Genomic DNA, 15,928 nt, shown 5'->3' with positions numbered 1-15,928 from the left:
ACCCGCACTGTCATCACCACCACTGCCGCCACCACCACCACCTTTACCACAAACAGCAGCAGCAGCAGCAGCAGCAGCAGCGGCTCCAGCCCCAGCACCGCACCAGGACTGCCACCGCCGCCACCAGGGGCAGCAGAGGCAGCAGCAGCAGCAGCACCAACACCAGCCCCTCAGGAAGGAAGACGGGATGGGTCGTCAGCGGTGAGATGCGTCGTGGCAGAAGTCGTGCTGCCGGAGAGTCCAAACGCAGGTGGGGGCGTTTGCTCGTGGCCACAGCCTCGGCGGGGAGAGAGGCTGCCCCGGGCCGTCGTGTTTGGGGCTGAGGCAAGGGTCCGAGAAGGAGGAGGCGGGATGTGGAGGGCCTGGCGTGGGCGAGCGCTCCAGTGCGGCCAAAAGGGTTGCGTGGCAGGGCTTGGGCTGGAGGTGGACGGTGGCGGGCGGCTGCTGGCGGGGCTCCGAGGCGGCGGAGCAAGCGTGGGCCGGCTAAAAGGGGGCGCGGGACGGTGGGAGGCCGAGAGGCAGAAGAAGGGCTTCCCTGACCGGGAATCGAACCCGGGCCGCGGCGGTGAGAGCGCCGAATCCTAACCACTAGACCACCAGGGAGCGCCAGGCCTGCCGCTCGCTGCTCCTCGCCCCATAGCGCCCGCGCCGCGCCACCTCGGCGCCAAGACCCGGCTCCCCCAAGTCCAGTCCCCGCGCCGCTCCTGGCAGTGCACGTGCCCTCGCGTTCTTCCTGCTGGCCGCAGCCGCAAAACACTGCGCGCCTGCTTCTCGCACACACGCGAAAAGCCGCGAAGGGCCAGCTAGCTCCCCGCTCCCGGCTCTCCCTCCCAGGCCCGGGGCCCGAGGCCCGCGGAGCTCGGCAAAAGGTCGGCCCACTGCGTTGGCCGGGAATCGAACCCGGGTCAACTGCTTGGAAGGCAGCTATGCTCACCACTATACCACCAACGCTGCACAGCCCGGGCCGCCCGCAGACGCCGGCCCCGGGCTCGCCCGACCGCACTCTCGCCGCCGCCTCGGCCGCCGTCTCCTCCTCCTCGTCCTCCTCCTCCTCCTCCTGTCCCTCCTCCTCCTCCTCCTGGTCCTCCTCCCCCTCCTCCCCCTCCTCCGCCTCCGCCGCCTGGAGCAGCCCTGCCCCGACGCCCCGCCAGCCGGCAGCTCCGTGCTGCCACAGGCGACACCAACGACCGCCCGGAGCCCCAGCCGCGCCAGCCCTCCGCAGCTGCCCTAGTCCACCGGCCCGACCGCCTCAGGGGGGCGCTCTCGCTGCCTTGCTGCTCCCGGGGCCTCGGCTTCACGCCGCGGGCCACCCCCCGCCCCCGCCCTCACCCCCACCCCGGGGGACGCGTCCTCCAGCACCTGGCTCCCCAAGGCCCTTCTCCCCCCGGCGCGGGGCCAGGCCGCCTCCCGCACCGACAGGGGACGGCGCTCATCCGCCACCCACCCGGCCCGCCCGCTGTGCAGAGCTGCGCGGCTGTGCGGCGCTCCGCAAGGAGCCCAGTGAGGCCGCCCCTTCGGACGGGCCGCGATGTCGTCGGGCGGTTGTGGGGTCGAGAGGAGGCCCTGGCTCGCCGTGGCGACCGAGCGCCCGGCGAGGAGGAAGGGCTGGAGGGCTGCAGGGGGTGCAGGGCGGGCAGGCTAGGCACGCGCTGGCCTCGCTGGAGGGCGGACGGCGACGGGAGGAGAAGGGCCCTTGGGGGCCGGGCGGCAGGACCGAGCGCGGCGCCGGCCATCAAAAAGAGGGCGTGCTGCCTCCCCGTCGGGGAATCGAACCCCGGTCTCCCGCGTGACAGGCGGGGATACTCACCACTATACTAACGAGGACGGCGGCGACCGCCGGGGCGCCCGGCCGCTCTGGGCTGCCTGCCGGCGCCTCCCTCTGCCCTCTGCCCTCTGCCCACCACGGACGCCGGGCGCGTGCCCGACCCGACCCGACACCAAACCAACCGCGTCGTCCAAAGCAGCAGCCCCCGGCCCCGACAGGGACGCGGACCCGCGTGGCGCTGACACCTGCCAGTGCGCGCTGCCTGTTGCCTCCAACGCGGGGATCGCGCCGGGTGCAGGGGGCCCGACAGGCCAAGCGAGGCTTCGAGGAGGGCCTGGGCGTGCGCCGTGCCCCGTCCGGCGAAGAGAGGCGCGGGAGGGTGCTGCCGGCACGCGCTGGCCCGACGCGGCCGGGCGCGGTCCGGGGCCAGGGGTGGGCGAGGCCGCCACCGCGCCGGAGCCAGGCGCGTCGGCAGGCCTCGCTCGCCGTCGGCCACCGCGCGCCCGGTGCGTTGCTCAGCCAGACGGCCGCCCGCCTGGCGCGGAGCACCGCGTCCAGCCAAGGGCACCGCTGTTGGCGTCGCGGCGGGTCCCAGCCAGCCGAGCGGCGACGCGCCCGCTCCGGCCCGCCGTCAGGATGGCCGAGCGGTCTAAGGCGCTGCGTTCAGGTCGCAGTCTCCCCTGGAGGCGTGGGTTCGAATCCCACTCCTGACAAGCCAGCCTTTTGGCCCGCCCCACTAACGCACCCGTCCCTCTGGCAGCCCTTGACCGCCTTCCTCTCCGTTGGCGCACTGCACTCTTGCGGCCTCTCCAAACTCAGGCCCGGACATCCGTGCCTCTCACACGCGGGACCCTCTCCGCCACGGCCGCGCTTCCTGCCCACCCGCCCGCGGGCTTGGCAGAAATGGCCCAGTTGGAAGCCTCCCGGACACACGCCCTCCCGCCCAGCCAGTACGCCCCCTCCTACCTGCACCCACACCACCAACCTTCAGTCCTTCGCACCACATCTTTCCTCACCTGCTTGCTTGCTGCTGCTGCTGCTGCTGCTGCTGCTGCTAGTTTTTCTCCTTCCCTCCCTCCCTTCCTTCCTTCCGCCCTCCGTCCCTCGCTCCCACTCCCACTGCACCCGCTGCACCCCGCCACCGCCACACACACACCAGACGCGGGTGCAAAGCCCTCGACTCCTCGCCCGCCTTCCGCCTGCCCGACTTCTGCCTGGTGAACAGCGGGCTCACTCTCCCAGCCTTGCTGCCACGTCCGCCACCAGCAGCTCTCCCTCCGTCCAACATCCTGTCCCTTGCGCCAGCCCCGCCGGCCCGCCTGCCCATTCCATTCCCCCCACGGCCACGCGGAGGTGGCCGACGCCGTCTTGCCGGCCTGGGGTGCGTGCCCTCGGTGCGTATTGGCCTTGGGGCCTCGGCTGGGCCACAGCTGCCTGCCTCCCAGCACGCAGGCAGCCCAGCTTCCTGCTGGGCCAGGGACCACCGGGCCCTCCCTGCAGGAGGCCTGGCGCAGGAGTCGCTCCCGGGAAGAGTGCTCCAGCGAGGAGAGAGCGCGCGCCCTGGACGCCCCGTCACCCGCCCACAGACGTCCGGCCCTCAGCCCGGGCCACCCCCTTGGGCGCCACAGCGCACGTTGCCCGGGGAAGCCGCTGCCCCGGCCGGACCTAACCGCACCCTGGCGCGTCGCTCCTCTCACGACCAACGCCTCAGAGCGGGACCCCTCGGGAGAGGGCTGGGCCAGAGCGCAGCAGCGAGGCCCAGGCACCTGTGGTCCTTGGGCCTGAGCGTCTGCTCGGTGGCGGCGGCGCTCCCGGGGGCCCATCTCCGGCGCTCGCGGCCCCGACCCCGGCCCCGCGCGAGCTCCGATGCCTGCCCCACTCCCATCCCACCCCCACCCCTGGCCGCCCTCGCCCGCCCCGCAGCGGCAAGAAAGCCAGCCGCCAGAGGGACTTGGGGTCGGGACCTGGCGGTCACCGAGACGAAACTCGGCCCTCAGCCGCAGCCGCCGCGCCTCGCCTCGCCTCGCCTCGCCGGCCCTGCCTGCGATTCGGGCGCGGGTCGGGCTGCTTCCGCTCCTGGCTTCCTCTGGCGACAGCGACAGCCTCGCGGCGGCCGTGGACGGCAGAGAAAGCGCAGGATGGGCCGAGCCCGCCTGCGTCCCTCCGTCCCTCTGTCCTCTCGACCGCCTGGCGCCCTGGGGTCGCCCACGTGCCCGGAGCCTGTCACTGGGGTGGGCCGTCGGCCTCCTGCGCAAACGGAGCAGAGGCCCTCGGGCAAGCGGCGCCCAGTATCGGGCTCTTGGCTGCGAGCAGCGCTGGGGCAGCATCGGGCGCCGGGCGCCCTCGGTGCATGGGTGGTTCAGTGGTAGAATTCTCGCCTGCCACGCGGGAGGCCCGGGTTCGATTCCCGGCCCATGCAGCCGCAGCGTCGCCTTTTGGTTCCCGCAGCCCCAAAGCGGAGCTAGGCGTCCCCGCTCCCACGCCCAAGGCACCGGGCCTGCCACAGCTCGCTCCCACCCGCAGCTCTCCACCGCACCTGCCGGCCTGTCCTTCCCACGCGGACGCCCCCCCACCCGACACACACTGCGGAGCCAAGCCTCCACCACCTGACACCTCGCGCGCTCTGCCACTCTAGCGCCCGGACACCTTGCTTGGGCTTGTGCTCTTCCTCACCCTGACCCCACACTTGCGTCACTCCTTGCCCCGTAAGCAATACCCCACACTAGCACCGGCGCGCCCCATCTCTTCACCTTTCACCACCTCTCCAAGCTCTCTGGCTCCCTCTGCCCACACTCCGAAAACGATACCGTGTTTGCACAACCAGCAGCAAGGAAGGTGCCACCTCGGGCAGTGATACAGCCCATTGTCCTAGAGAGTCCCCGAAGCATTGTCTTGCACGAGGAGTTCCAGAGAAGTCCACGATGCCATGGCAAACCGCACTCTGTATTCATGTTTTGTCCCTCAGCAGAAATATGTTTCCAACACCGCCCACTCCTCCACCACTAGTACCACCACCACCATCACCACCCCCACGACCACCCCCCCTCCCCTGAACCTCTCCTCCTACCGACAGCATCATGGCTGCTCCGGACAGCACCACCACCTCAGGCCGCGCCCTCACCACCACCGCTACTCCACCCAACACCCCCATCCCACCCCCTATCTCCCCACTCCTTCCCTGATCCTTTCCAATTCCTACGTTGTCAAAGATCCTACTCTTGCATTTCTCCCGGTGGCCTCCTTGATCTGTTTGGATTGTTTGTGTTTGTTTGTTTGTGTCCTAGCTAAGTAGAAGTAGAGTTGATTTACAATACTGTGTTCGTGTCAGGTGTACAGCGAAGCGATTCAGTGAAATGTGCTTTTTCAGGTTATTTTCCAGTACGGTTTCTTAGGAGATATGAAGCTAGTTCCCGGTGCTAGGCAGTAAAATCCTTGCTGCTTCTCTGCTTTAGGGATACTGTTGCCTCTCCTTTAACCCCAACCCCACCTCCAAATATGTCCCTCCCCTACACTTTCCCCTTGGGTAACCACACGTGTGTTTTCTACGTCTGTGAGTCTCTCTTTGTTTTGCACAAAGGTTCACTTCGTTGCAGTTTTTAGATTCCACGTACCTTTATCCTCAGTCAGACTTACTTTACTAAGTGTAATATTCTCTAGGACCATCCAGGTTGCGCCAAATGGCAAGGTTTCATTGCTTTCTATGGCTGAGGAATGTTGCATACTACACATGCAGCACATCTTCTTTTTCTTTCTTCCTTAAGAGCTTTTACTGAGATACAATGGACATACGATAAACTGCATATATTGAAAGTGTACAATTTGATACTTCTTTTCTTATTAGTAATGTATATATGGCAATCCCAACCTGCCAGTTCATCCCACCACAACCCCCCGCCCCCCTTTCCCCACTTGGTGTCTATATGTCTGTTCTCTACATCTGTGTCTCTATTTCTGCCTTGCAAACCGGTTGATGGGTACCGTTTTTCTTTATTCCGTTTACATGTGTTAACACACGATATTTGTTTTTCTCTTTCTGACTCACTTCACTCTGTATGACAGTCTCTAGGTCCATCCATGTCTCGACAAATGTCCCAACTGCGTTCCTTTTTACAGCTGAGTAATATTCAATCGCGTATATGTACCACATCTTCTTTACCCATTCACCTGTTGATGGACATTTAGGTTGCTTCCACGTCCCGGCTCTTGTAAATAGTGCTGCAGTGAACACTGGCGTGCACGTACAGCACATCTTCTTGCGACTGCCGTCTGTTGATGAGCACTTGGGTGTTTTCCACGTCTTGGCTATGGCACACAGTGCTGCTATGAACATGAGGGTGCATGCATCTTTTCAAATTAGAGCTTTTGTCTTTTCCAGATGTGTACTGAGGATTGGGATTGCTAGATCATATGACAGCTCACCTGTCCTTCTTTCTTTTTTCTTTCTTCGCTTCTTCCTTGCTTGCTTTTTCTTTCTTTCATTTCCTTTCCTTCCTTCCTTCTTCCTTCCTTTATTTCTTGCTTCTATCCTTCCTTCCTTCTTTCTTGCTTGCTTGCTTCTTCCTTTGCTGCTTGCTTGGTTTTTCTTTCTTTCATTTGTCTTTCCTTCTTTGCTTCTTCCTTCCTCCCTCCCTCCACCCCTTCCTCGCTCCCTTCCTTCCTTCCTTCCTTCCTTCCTTCCTTCCTTCCTTCCTTTCTGTAGAGTAGTAGCTGCAGTAGTGGAAGTATAGTTGATTGACAATAGTGTGTTAGTTTCAGGTGCACAGCAGGGAGATACTATTTTCCATAGATGATGTATTTTCAGGTTTATTTCCATAATGGGGTACCAGAAGATACTGACTCTTATTCCCTGTGCTATTCTCTATATCCTCGTTACTTGATCTCTTTTCTGTATTGTACGGTGTGTCTGTTCATCGCAGCTCCCAACTTATTCTTCCACTCCTCCCTTTCGCCTTGGGTAAGCATCAGTTTGTGTTCTACGTCTGTGACTCTGTTTCTGTTTTGCACATAGATTCATTGGTATTATTGTTTAGATTCCACATATCTCTCTCCCTCGCTGTTGGACTTACTTCACTAAGTGTAATCTTCTCTAGGTCCATCCTTTTTGCTGCACATGGCACTATTTCATTCTTTTTTGATGGCTGAGTAATATTCCACAGTACGTTTTCCATGTCTTGGCTATAGCACATAGTGCTGCTGTGAACATGGGGGTTCATGTCTCTTTTCAAGGTATAGTTTCTCTCTTTCCCGGGTGTGTCCCGAGGATTGGGATTGCTGGATCATATGATAGCTTGTCTTTCTCCTCTTTCTGTATTTCGTCACTGATCTCTCTCTCTCTCTAAGTGATTAGTGATTTACTTCTATGTACTTGTGCTTGGGGAGCACAGCTGATGAACAATATCGTGTGAATTTCACATGCACAGCAAAGGGAGACTATTTTCCATGGCTAATATTTTTTCGGCTTGATTTCTAGTGCAGTTTGCTAGAAGATAGTGAATATTATTCCCCGAGTTATTCTGTATATCCTTGCTGCTTTCTCCCTCACACATAGTAGTGTGTATCCATTCCTTTCAGCTTCTGATTTATGACTCCACTTCTCCCTTTCCCCTTGGGGAACCATCATTTGGTTTTCTATGTCTGTGAGTCTGTTTCGCACATAGATTCATGTGGAATAGGTTTTAGTTTCCACATATCTTGTCCTTTTCTGTCGGACTTCTTTCGCTAAGTCTAGTAGTCTCTGGGACCATCCTTGTGGTGGCTAATGGCAATATTTCATTCTTTTTCCTCATGGCTGAGAAATAATCCATGCTACACAGATACCACATCTTGTGCCAGCCGTCTGCTGATGGGCGGTTGTGTATTTTCCACCTTGGCTATTGCACATAATGCTGCTGCGAACATGGAGGTACTCGTATCGTTTGGCATTAGAGTTTCGTCTTTTCCGGGCACGTACCCAGGAATGGGACTGCTGGATCATATGGAAGCTCTCCTTTGGCCTCTTGAAATCTGAACCTCCACCCTCACCCCCACCCCCACCCCCAGCCCCACGCAATCACACTCACATGAGACTGGATGTTTTCTCTTGATGACAGGCGATTTATGTCTCTGGGGCAGTAGAACGCCCCCACCCCATTCGGACCACACCTCGCCCCTTTCGCATCCTGCGTTTCTGTTTCTCTCTTGCCGGCTTCTTACCCACCGCCCCCAGTCCCAGCCCAGTGGTTCGCCTGACCGCCTTGCAGCACAGCGCACCAGTCTGGCAAGCTCACCCACCACCCTGCCCCGATGGCGTCCTCTCCCACCATCCTCCTCGCACCACAGCCCACTCACATACCCGGCTTGCCACCCGCCCTTCCTCCTAGCCGGCAGGCTCGGCCCACTCTACCCCGCACCACACCCTTGTACCCCAGGCCCGACTCTCACACGCCCTGCCTGGAAGTCTCCCTTCCGCCAGCGCTCCTCAGACCCCCTGCTACTCCAGCTCCCCCCGTACCCCAGATCTGACCTACCCGCACACACGTACCAGCACCGGTGCCACCACCGTCCCAAGCTTCTGCAGAGCCTCTGCCTGAGTGGCCAGCAGCTCTCCCGGCCAGGTCCCTGCAAGCCCAATACCTCCGTGCCCGCCCCTGCTCCAGCCAGACACCCCAGGCCCTTCCTCCCACCTCCCAGCAAGCGGCTCACCACCACCCTCTCTCCACAGGGCTGTTTTGCTCCGTTCCCTAATCCACATGGGGTGACCACCACCAACGGCCACGAACACCTTCCTCCCGCACTGTCACACAGCCCCAAGGTACCAGCAAGGCCACCGAGGAAACTTCCTGCAGTGATGGGAAGCCCCATCTGCCCACTCTCGCTCCTTTCCACAGGGGACCTGCAGTTGTCCAAATGCACCGAGTGTGACACCACCACGGCAGGTCGGTGCACGTCACCGGCTGTCCCGTTTGCCTCTGAAGGAAACAATCTGTGAGCAGACGTTAAAGCCTTTGGCGACAGAGGTGCCCAAGCTTGGGCTGAATGGGGACTGAGGACTTACCTTGGGGAGAATCCTTAGGAGAAGGTGAGGACGGGCTGCGAAGGAGGACAGCGCATATCCTGGATAGACAGACAGGAACGGTGAGAATGGGAAACCATGAGAAGTCATGTCTAGGGGAGCGGTGTATGTGTGCGCGCGCGCACGTGGGTGTGTGTCTTTGCTCTGGGGGAGGGAGGGACGTATGCACGGTCACATTCTTGCCTCACTGTGATAGGGTTGAGAGCGTTGGTCACGCACCTGGAATGCGATATTAGCTGGTGGTCCACCCTGTCACGCATCTGCTTCCACCGCATCCCACCTGCTTGGCTCCGTCTTCACGGCTGACCTCCGGTATCTGCCTGCGCTCTGACTTCCACTGCCTGGCGGTGTAACTCCTGGCACGTGTTTGGATTCATTTTCACATCTCTGCCTCCGGGGTGCCTTGGTCCGCCTCTCTGCTCCCATGGCCCGCTCAAGACCAGGACGCCCTTGGAGCCCACCACCGGGCCACGGGAGTCACAGGCAGTCCAGGACCTGGCCCACGAGGAAGCGGCCGGAGTCCCTGCAAGTGGCCCGACTTGGAGATGGAGATCCCTCTCCTGCACCTTCCCGATGGATCCGCGTCGCAGGTGCTGGCACTCAATGGGACCCTCCACCCCCACCCCTCCATGCCGACCCCCCCCCACCGCCATCCGCACCCCCACCCCCACCCCCATCCCCACCTGCACTGCCATCACCCCCCCGCCCCACCCGCACTGTCATCACCACCACTGCCGCCACCACCACCACCTTTACCACAAACAGCAGCAGCAGCAGCAGCAGCAGCAGCGGCTCCAGCCCCAGCACCGCACCAGGACTGCCACCGCCGCCACCAGGGGCAGCAGAGGCAGCAGCAGCAGCAGCACCAACACCAGCCCCTCAGGAAGGAAGACGGGATGGGTCGTCAGCGGTGAGATGCGTCGTGGCAGAAGTCGTGCTGCCGGAGAGTCCAAACGCAGGTGGGGGCGTTTGCTCGTGGCCACAGCCTCGGCGGGGAGAGAGGCTGCCCCGGGCCGTCGTGTTTGGGGCTGAGGCAAGGGTCCGAGAAGGAGGAGGCGGGATGTGGAGGGCCTGGCGTGGGCGAGCGCTCCAGTGCGGCCAAAAGGGTTGCGTGGCAGGGCTTGGGCTGGAGGTGGACGGTGGCGGGCGGCTGCTGGCGGGGCTCCGAGGCGGCGGAGCAAGCGTGGGCCGGCTAAAAGGGGGCGCGGGACGGTGGGAGGCCGAGAGGCAGAAGAAGGGCTTCCCTGACCGGGAATCGAACCCGGGGCGCGGCGGTGAGAGCGCCGAATCCTAACCACTAGACCACCAGGGAGCGCCAGGCCTGCCGCTCGCTGCTCCTCGCCCCATAGCGCCCGCGCCGCGCCACCTCGGCGCCAAGACCCGGCTCCCCCAAGTCCAGTCCCCGCGCCGCTCCTGGCAGTGCACGTGCCCTCGCGTTCTTCCTGCTGGCCGCAGCCGCAAAACACTGCGCGCCTGCTTCTCGCACACACGCGAAAAGCCGCGAAGGGCCAGCTAGCTCCCCGCTCCCGGCTCTCCCTCCCAGGCCCGGGGCCCGAGGCCCGCGGAGCTCGGCAAAAGGTCGGCCCACTGCGTTGGCCGGGAATCGAACCCGGGTCAACTGCTTGGAAGGCAGCTATGCTCACCACTATACCACCAACGCTGCACAGCCCGGGCCGCCCGCAGACGCCGGCCCCGGGCTCGCCCGACCGCACTCTCGCCGCCGCCTCGGCCGCCGTCTCCTCCTCCTCGTCCTCCTCCTCCTCCTCCTGTCCCTCCTCCTCCTCCTCCTGGTCCTCCTCCCCCTCCTCCCCCTCCTCCGCCTCCGCCGCCTGGAGCAGCCCTGCCCCGACGCCCCGCCAGCCGGCAGCTCCGTGCTGCCACAGGCGACACCAACGACCGCCCGGAGCCCCAGCCGCGCCAGCCCTCCGCAGCTGCCCTAGTCCACCGGCCCGACCGCCTCAGGGGGGCGCTCTCGCTGCCTTGCTGCTCCCGGGGCCTCGGCTTCACGCCGCGGGCCACCCCCCGCCCCCGCCCTCACCCCCACCCCGGGGGACGCGTCCTCCAGCACCTGGCTCCCCAAGGCCCTTCTCCCCCCGGCGCGGGGCCAGGCCGCCTCCCGCACCGACAGGGGACGGCGCTCATCCGCCACCCACCCGGCCCGCCCGCTGTGCAGAGCTGCGCGGCTGTGCGGCGCTCCGCAAGGAGCCCAGTGAGGCCGCCCCTTCGGACGGGCCGCGATGTCGTCGGGCGGTTGTGGGGTCGAGAGGAGGCCCTGGCTCGCCGTGGCGACCGAGCGCCCGGCGAGGAGGAAGGGCTGGAGGGCTGCAGGGGGTGCAGGGCGGGCAGGCTAGGCACGCGCTGGCCTCGCTGGAGGGCGGACGGCGACGGGAGGAGAAGGGCCCTTGGGGGCCGGGCGGCAGGACCGAGCGCGGCGCCGGCCATCAAAAAGAGGGCGTGCTGCCTCCCCGTCGGGGAATCGAACCCCGGTCTCCCGCGTGACAGGCGGGGATACTCACCACTATACTAACGAGGACGGCGGCGACCGCCGGGGCGCCCGGCCGCTCTGGGCTGCCTGCCGGCGCCTCCCTCTGCCCTCTGCCCTCTGCCCACCACGGACGCCGGGCGCGTGCCCGACCCGACCCGACACCAAACCAACCGCGTCGTCCAAAGCAGCAGCCCCCGGCCCCGACAGGGACGCGGACCCGCGTGGCGCTGACACCTGCCAGTGCGCGCTGCCTGTTGCCTCCAACGCGGGGATCGCGCCGGGTGCAGGGGGCCCGACAGGCCAAGCGAGGCTTCGAGGAGGGCCTGGGCGTGCGCCGTGCCCCGTCCGGCGAAGAGAGGCGCGGGAGGGTGCTGCCGGCACGCGCTGGCCCGACGCGGCCGGGCGCGGTCCGGGGCCAGGGGTGGGCGAGGCCGCCACCGCGCCGGAGCCAGGCGCGTCGGCAGGCCTCGCTCGCCGTCGGCCACCGCGCGCCCGGTGCGTTGCTCAGCCAGACGGCCGCCCGCCTGGCGCGGAGCACCGCGTCCAGCCAAGGGCACCGCTGTTGGCGTCGCGGCGGGTCCCAGCCAGCCGAGCGGCGACGCGCCCGCTCCGGCCCGCCGTCAGGATGGCCGAGCGGTCTAAGGCGCTGCGTTCAGGTCGCAGTCTCCCCTGGAGGCGTGGGTTCGAATCCCACTCCTGACAAGCCAGCCTTTTGGCCCGCCCCACTAACGCACCCGTCCCTCTGGCAGCCCTTGACCGCCTTCCTCTCCGTTGGCGCACTGCACTCTTGCGGCCTCTCCAAACTCAGGCCCGGACATCCGTGCCTCTCACACGCGGGACCCTCTCCGCCACGGCCGCGCTTCCTGCCCACCCGCCCGCGGGCTTGGCAGAAATGGCCCAGTTGGAAGCCTCCCGGACACACGCCCTCCCGCCCAGCCAGTACGCCCCCTCCTACCTGCACCCACACCACCAACCTTCAGTCCTTCGCACCACATCTTTCCTCACCTGCTTGCTTGCTGCTGCTGCTGCTGCTGCTGCTGCTGCTAGTTTTTCTCCTTCCCTCCCTCCCTTCCTTCCTTCCGCCCTCCGTCCCTCGCTCCCACTCCCACTGCACCCGCTGCACCCCGCCACCGCCACACACACACCAGACGCGGGTGCAAAGCCCTCGACTCCTCGCCCGCCTTCCGCCTGCCCGACTTCTGCCTGGTGAACAGCGGGCTCACTCTCCCAGCCTTGCTGCCACGTCCGCCACCAGCAGCTCTCCCTCCGTCCAACATCCTGTCCCTTGCGCCAGCCCCGCCGGCCCGCCTGCCCATTCCATTCCCCCCACGGCCACGCGGAGGTGGCCGACGCCGTCTTGCCGGCCTGGGGTGCGTGCCCTCGGTGCGTATTGGCCTTGGGGCCTCGGCTGGGCCACAGCTGCCTGCCTCCCAGCACGCAGGCAGCCCAGCTTCCTGCTGGGCCAGGGACCACCGGGCCCTCCCTGCAGGAGGCCTGGCGCAGGAGTCGCTCCCGGGAAGAGTGCTCCAGCGAGGAGAGAGCGCGCGCCCTGGACGCCCCGTCACCCGCCCACAGACGTCCGGCCCTCAGCCCGGGCCACCCCCTTGGGCGCCACAGCGCACGTTGCCCGGGGAAGCCGCTGCCCCGGCCGGACCTAACCGCACCCTGGCGCGTCGCTCCTCTCACGACCAACGCCTCAGAGCGGGACCCCTCGGGAGAGGGCTGGGCCAGAGCGCAGCAGCGAGGCCCAGGCACCTGTGGTCCTTGGGCCTGAGCGTCTGCTCGGTGGCGGCGGCGCTCCCGGGGGCCCATCTCCGGCGCTCGCGGCCCCGACCCCGGCCCCGCGCGAGCTCCGATGCCTGCCCCACTCCCATCCCACCCCCACCCCTGGCCGCCCTTGCCCGCCCCGCAGCGGCAAGAAAGCCAGCCGCCAGAGGGACTTGGGGTCGGGACCTGGCGGTCACCGAGACGAAACTCGGTCCTCAGCCGCAGCCGCCGCGCCTCGCCTCGCCTCGCCTCGCCGGCCCTGCCTGCGATTCGGGCGCGGGTCGGGCTGCTTCCGCTCCTGGCTTCCTCTGGCGACAGCGACAGCCTCGCGGCGGCCGTGGACGGCAGAGAAAGCGCAGGATGGGCCGAGCCCGCCTGCGTCCCTCCGTCCCTCTGTCCTCTCGACCGCCTGGCGCCCTGGGGTCGCCCACGTGCCCGGAGCCTGTCACTGGGGTGGGCCGTCGGCCTCCTGCGCAAACGGAGCAGAGGCCCTCGGGCAAGCGGCGCCCAGTATCGGGCTCTTGGCTGCGAGCAGCGCTGGGGCAGCATCGGGCGCCAGGCGCCCTCGGTGCATGGGTGGTTCAGTGGTAGAATTCTCGCCTGCCACGCGGGAGGCCCGGGTTCGATTCCCGGCCCATGCAGCCGCAGCGTCGCCTTTTGGTTCCCGCAGCCCCAAAGCGGAGCTAGGCGTCCCCGCTCCCACGCCCAAGGCACCGGGCCTGCCACAGCTCGCTCCCACCCGCAGCTCTCCACCGCACCTGCCGGCCTGTCCTTCCCACGCGGACGCCCCCCCACCCGACACACACTGCGGAGCCAAGCCTCCACCACCTGACACCTCGCGCGCTCTGCCACTCTAGCGCCCGGACACCTTGCTTGGGCTTGTGCTCTTCCTCACCCTGACCCCACACTTGCGTCACTCCTTGCCCCGTAAGCAATACCCCACACTAGCACCGGCGCGCCCCATCTCTTCACCTTTCACCACCTCTCCAAGCTCTCTGGCTCCCTCTGCCCACACTCCGAAAACGATACCGTGTTTGCACAACCAGCAGCAAGGAAGGTGCCACCTCGGGCAGTGATACAGCCCATTGTCCTAGAGAGTCCCCGAAGCATTGTCTTGCACGAGGAGTTCCAGAGAAGTCCACGATGCCATGGCAAACCGCACTCTGTATTCATGTTTTGTCCCTCAGCAGAAATATGTTTCCAACACCGCCCACTCCTCCACCACTAGTACCACCACCACCATCACCACCCCCACGACCACCCCCCCTCCCCTGAACCTCTCCTCCTACCGACAGCATCATGGCTGCTCCGGACAGCACCACCACCTCAGGCCGCGCCCTCACCACCACCGCTACTCCACCCAACACCCCCATCCCACCCCCTATCTCCCCACTCCTTCCCTGATCCTTTCCAATTCCTACGTTGTCAAAGATCCTACTCTTGCATTTCTCCCGGTGGCCTCCTTGATCTGTTTGGATTGTTTGTGTTTGTTTGTTTGTGTCCTAGCTAAGTAGAAGTAGAGTTGATTTACAATACTGTGTTCGTGTCAGGTGTACAGCGAAGCGATTCAGTGAAATGTGCTTTTTCAGGTTATTTTCCAGTACGGTTTCTTAGGAGATATGAAGCTAGTTCCCGGTGCTAGGCAGTAAAATCCTTGCTGCTTCTCTGCTTTAGGGATACTGTTGCCTCTCCTTTAACCCCAACCCCACCTCCAAATATGTCCCTCCCCTACACTTTCCCCTTGGGTAACCACACGTGTGTTTTCTACGTCTGTGAGTCTCTCTTTGTTTTGCACAAAGGTTCACTTCGTTGCAGTTTTTAGATTCCACGTACCTTTATCCTCAGTCAGACTTACTTTACTAAGTGTAATATTCTCTAGGACCATCCAGGTTGCGCCAAATGGCAAGGTTTCATTGCTTTCTATGGCTGAGGAATGTTGCATACTACACATGCAGCACATCTTCTTTTTCTTTCTTCCTTAAGAGCTTTTACTGAGATACAATGGACATACGATAAACTGCATATATTGAAAGTGTACAATTTGATACTTCTTTTCTTATTAGTAATGTATATATGGCAATCCCAACCTGCCAGTTCATCCCACCACAACCCCCCGCCCCCCTTTCCCCACTTGGTGTCTATATGTCTGTTCTCTACATCTGTGTCTCTATTTCTGCCTTGCAAACCGGTTGATGGGTACCGTTTTTCTTTATTCCGTTTACATGTGTTAACACACGATATTTGTTTTTCTCTTTCTGACTCACTTCACTCTGTATGACAGTCTCTAGGTCCATCCATGTCTCGACAAATGTCCCAACTGCGTTCCTTTTTACAGCTGAGTAATATTCAATCGCGTATATGTACCACATCTTCTTTACCCATTCACCTGTTGATGGACATTTAGGTTGCTTCCACGTCCCGGCTCTTGTAAATAGTGCTGCAGTGAACACTGGCGTGCACGTACAGCACATCTTCTTGCGACTGCCGTCTGTTGATGAGCACTTGGGTGTTTTCCACGTCTTGGCTATGGCACACAGTGCTGCTATGAACATGAGGGTGCATGCATCTTTTCAAATTAGAGCTTTTGTCTTTTCCAGATGTGTACTGAGGATTGGGATTGCTAGATCATATGACAGCTCACCTGTCCTTCTTTCTTTTTTCTTTCTTCGCTTCTTCCTTGCTTGCTTTTTCTTTCTTTCATTTCCTTTCCTTCCTTCCTTCTTCCTTCCTTTATTTCTTGCTTCTATCCTTCCTTCCTTCTTTCTTGCTTGCTTGCTTCTTCCTTTGCTGCTTGCTTGGTTTTTCTTTCTTTCATTTGTCTTTCCTTCTTTGCTTCTTCCTTCCTCCCTCCCTCCACCCC

The 15,928-nt window shown here is 63.0% G+C and overlaps 10 non-coding genes across 10 annotated transcripts; 4 read left to right on the top strand and 6 right to left on the bottom strand.

Annotated features, from left to right (window-relative positions):
* Positions 1 to 531: 531 nt before the first annotated feature.
* Positions 532 to 603, bottom strand: TRNAE-CUC (transfer RNA glutamic acid (anticodon CUC)). The gene has a single exon. It is a non-coding gene; the product is annotated as a tRNA-Glu (tRNA).
* Positions 604 to 879: 276 nt separating this feature from the next.
* TRNAG-UCC (transfer RNA glycine (anticodon UCC)) lies at positions 880 to 951 on the bottom strand. The gene has a single exon. It is a non-coding gene; the product is annotated as a tRNA-Gly (tRNA).
* An 801-nt stretch (positions 952 to 1,752) lies between these two features.
* TRNAD-GUC (transfer RNA aspartic acid (anticodon GUC)) lies at positions 1,753 to 1,824 on the bottom strand. The gene has a single exon. It is a non-coding gene; the product is annotated as a tRNA-Asp (tRNA).
* Positions 1,825 to 2,395: 571 nt separating this feature from the next.
* On the top strand, positions 2,396 to 2,478 carry TRNAL-CAG (transfer RNA leucine (anticodon CAG)). Its single transcript has one exon. It is a non-coding gene; the product is annotated as a tRNA-Leu (tRNA).
* A 1,635-nt stretch (positions 2,479 to 4,113) lies between these two features.
* Positions 4,114 to 4,184, top strand: TRNAG-GCC (transfer RNA glycine (anticodon GCC)). The gene has a single exon. It is a non-coding gene; the product is annotated as a tRNA-Gly (tRNA).
* A 5,872-nt stretch (positions 4,185 to 10,056) lies between these two features.
* TRNAE-CUC (transfer RNA glutamic acid (anticodon CUC)) lies at positions 10,057 to 10,128 on the bottom strand. Its single transcript has one exon. It is a non-coding gene; the product is annotated as a tRNA-Glu (tRNA).
* Positions 10,129 to 10,404: 276 nt separating this feature from the next.
* On the bottom strand, positions 10,405 to 10,476 carry TRNAG-UCC (transfer RNA glycine (anticodon UCC)). The gene has a single exon. It is a non-coding gene; the product is annotated as a tRNA-Gly (tRNA).
* An 801-nt stretch (positions 10,477 to 11,277) lies between these two features.
* On the bottom strand, positions 11,278 to 11,349 carry TRNAD-GUC (transfer RNA aspartic acid (anticodon GUC)). The gene has a single exon. It is a non-coding gene; the product is annotated as a tRNA-Asp (tRNA).
* A 571-nt stretch (positions 11,350 to 11,920) lies between these two features.
* On the top strand, positions 11,921 to 12,003 carry TRNAL-CAG (transfer RNA leucine (anticodon CAG)). Its single transcript has one exon. It is a non-coding gene; the product is annotated as a tRNA-Leu (tRNA).
* A 1,635-nt stretch (positions 12,004 to 13,638) lies between these two features.
* On the top strand, positions 13,639 to 13,709 carry TRNAG-GCC (transfer RNA glycine (anticodon GCC)). The gene has a single exon. It is a non-coding gene; the product is annotated as a tRNA-Gly (tRNA).
* Positions 13,710 to 15,928: the final 2,219 nt, after the last annotated feature.

Source organism: Hippopotamus amphibius, unplaced genomic scaffold (assembly GCF_030028045.1).
Source record: "Hippopotamus amphibius kiboko isolate mHipAmp2 unplaced genomic scaffold, mHipAmp2.hap2 scaffold_293, whole genome shotgun sequence".
Classification (NCBI taxonomy): Eukaryota; Metazoa; Chordata; class Mammalia; order Artiodactyla; family Hippopotamidae; genus Hippopotamus; species Hippopotamus amphibius.
The sequence above is the reverse complement of the archived record's forward strand: the minus strand, read 5'-3'. Positions and strand labels throughout refer to the sequence as shown.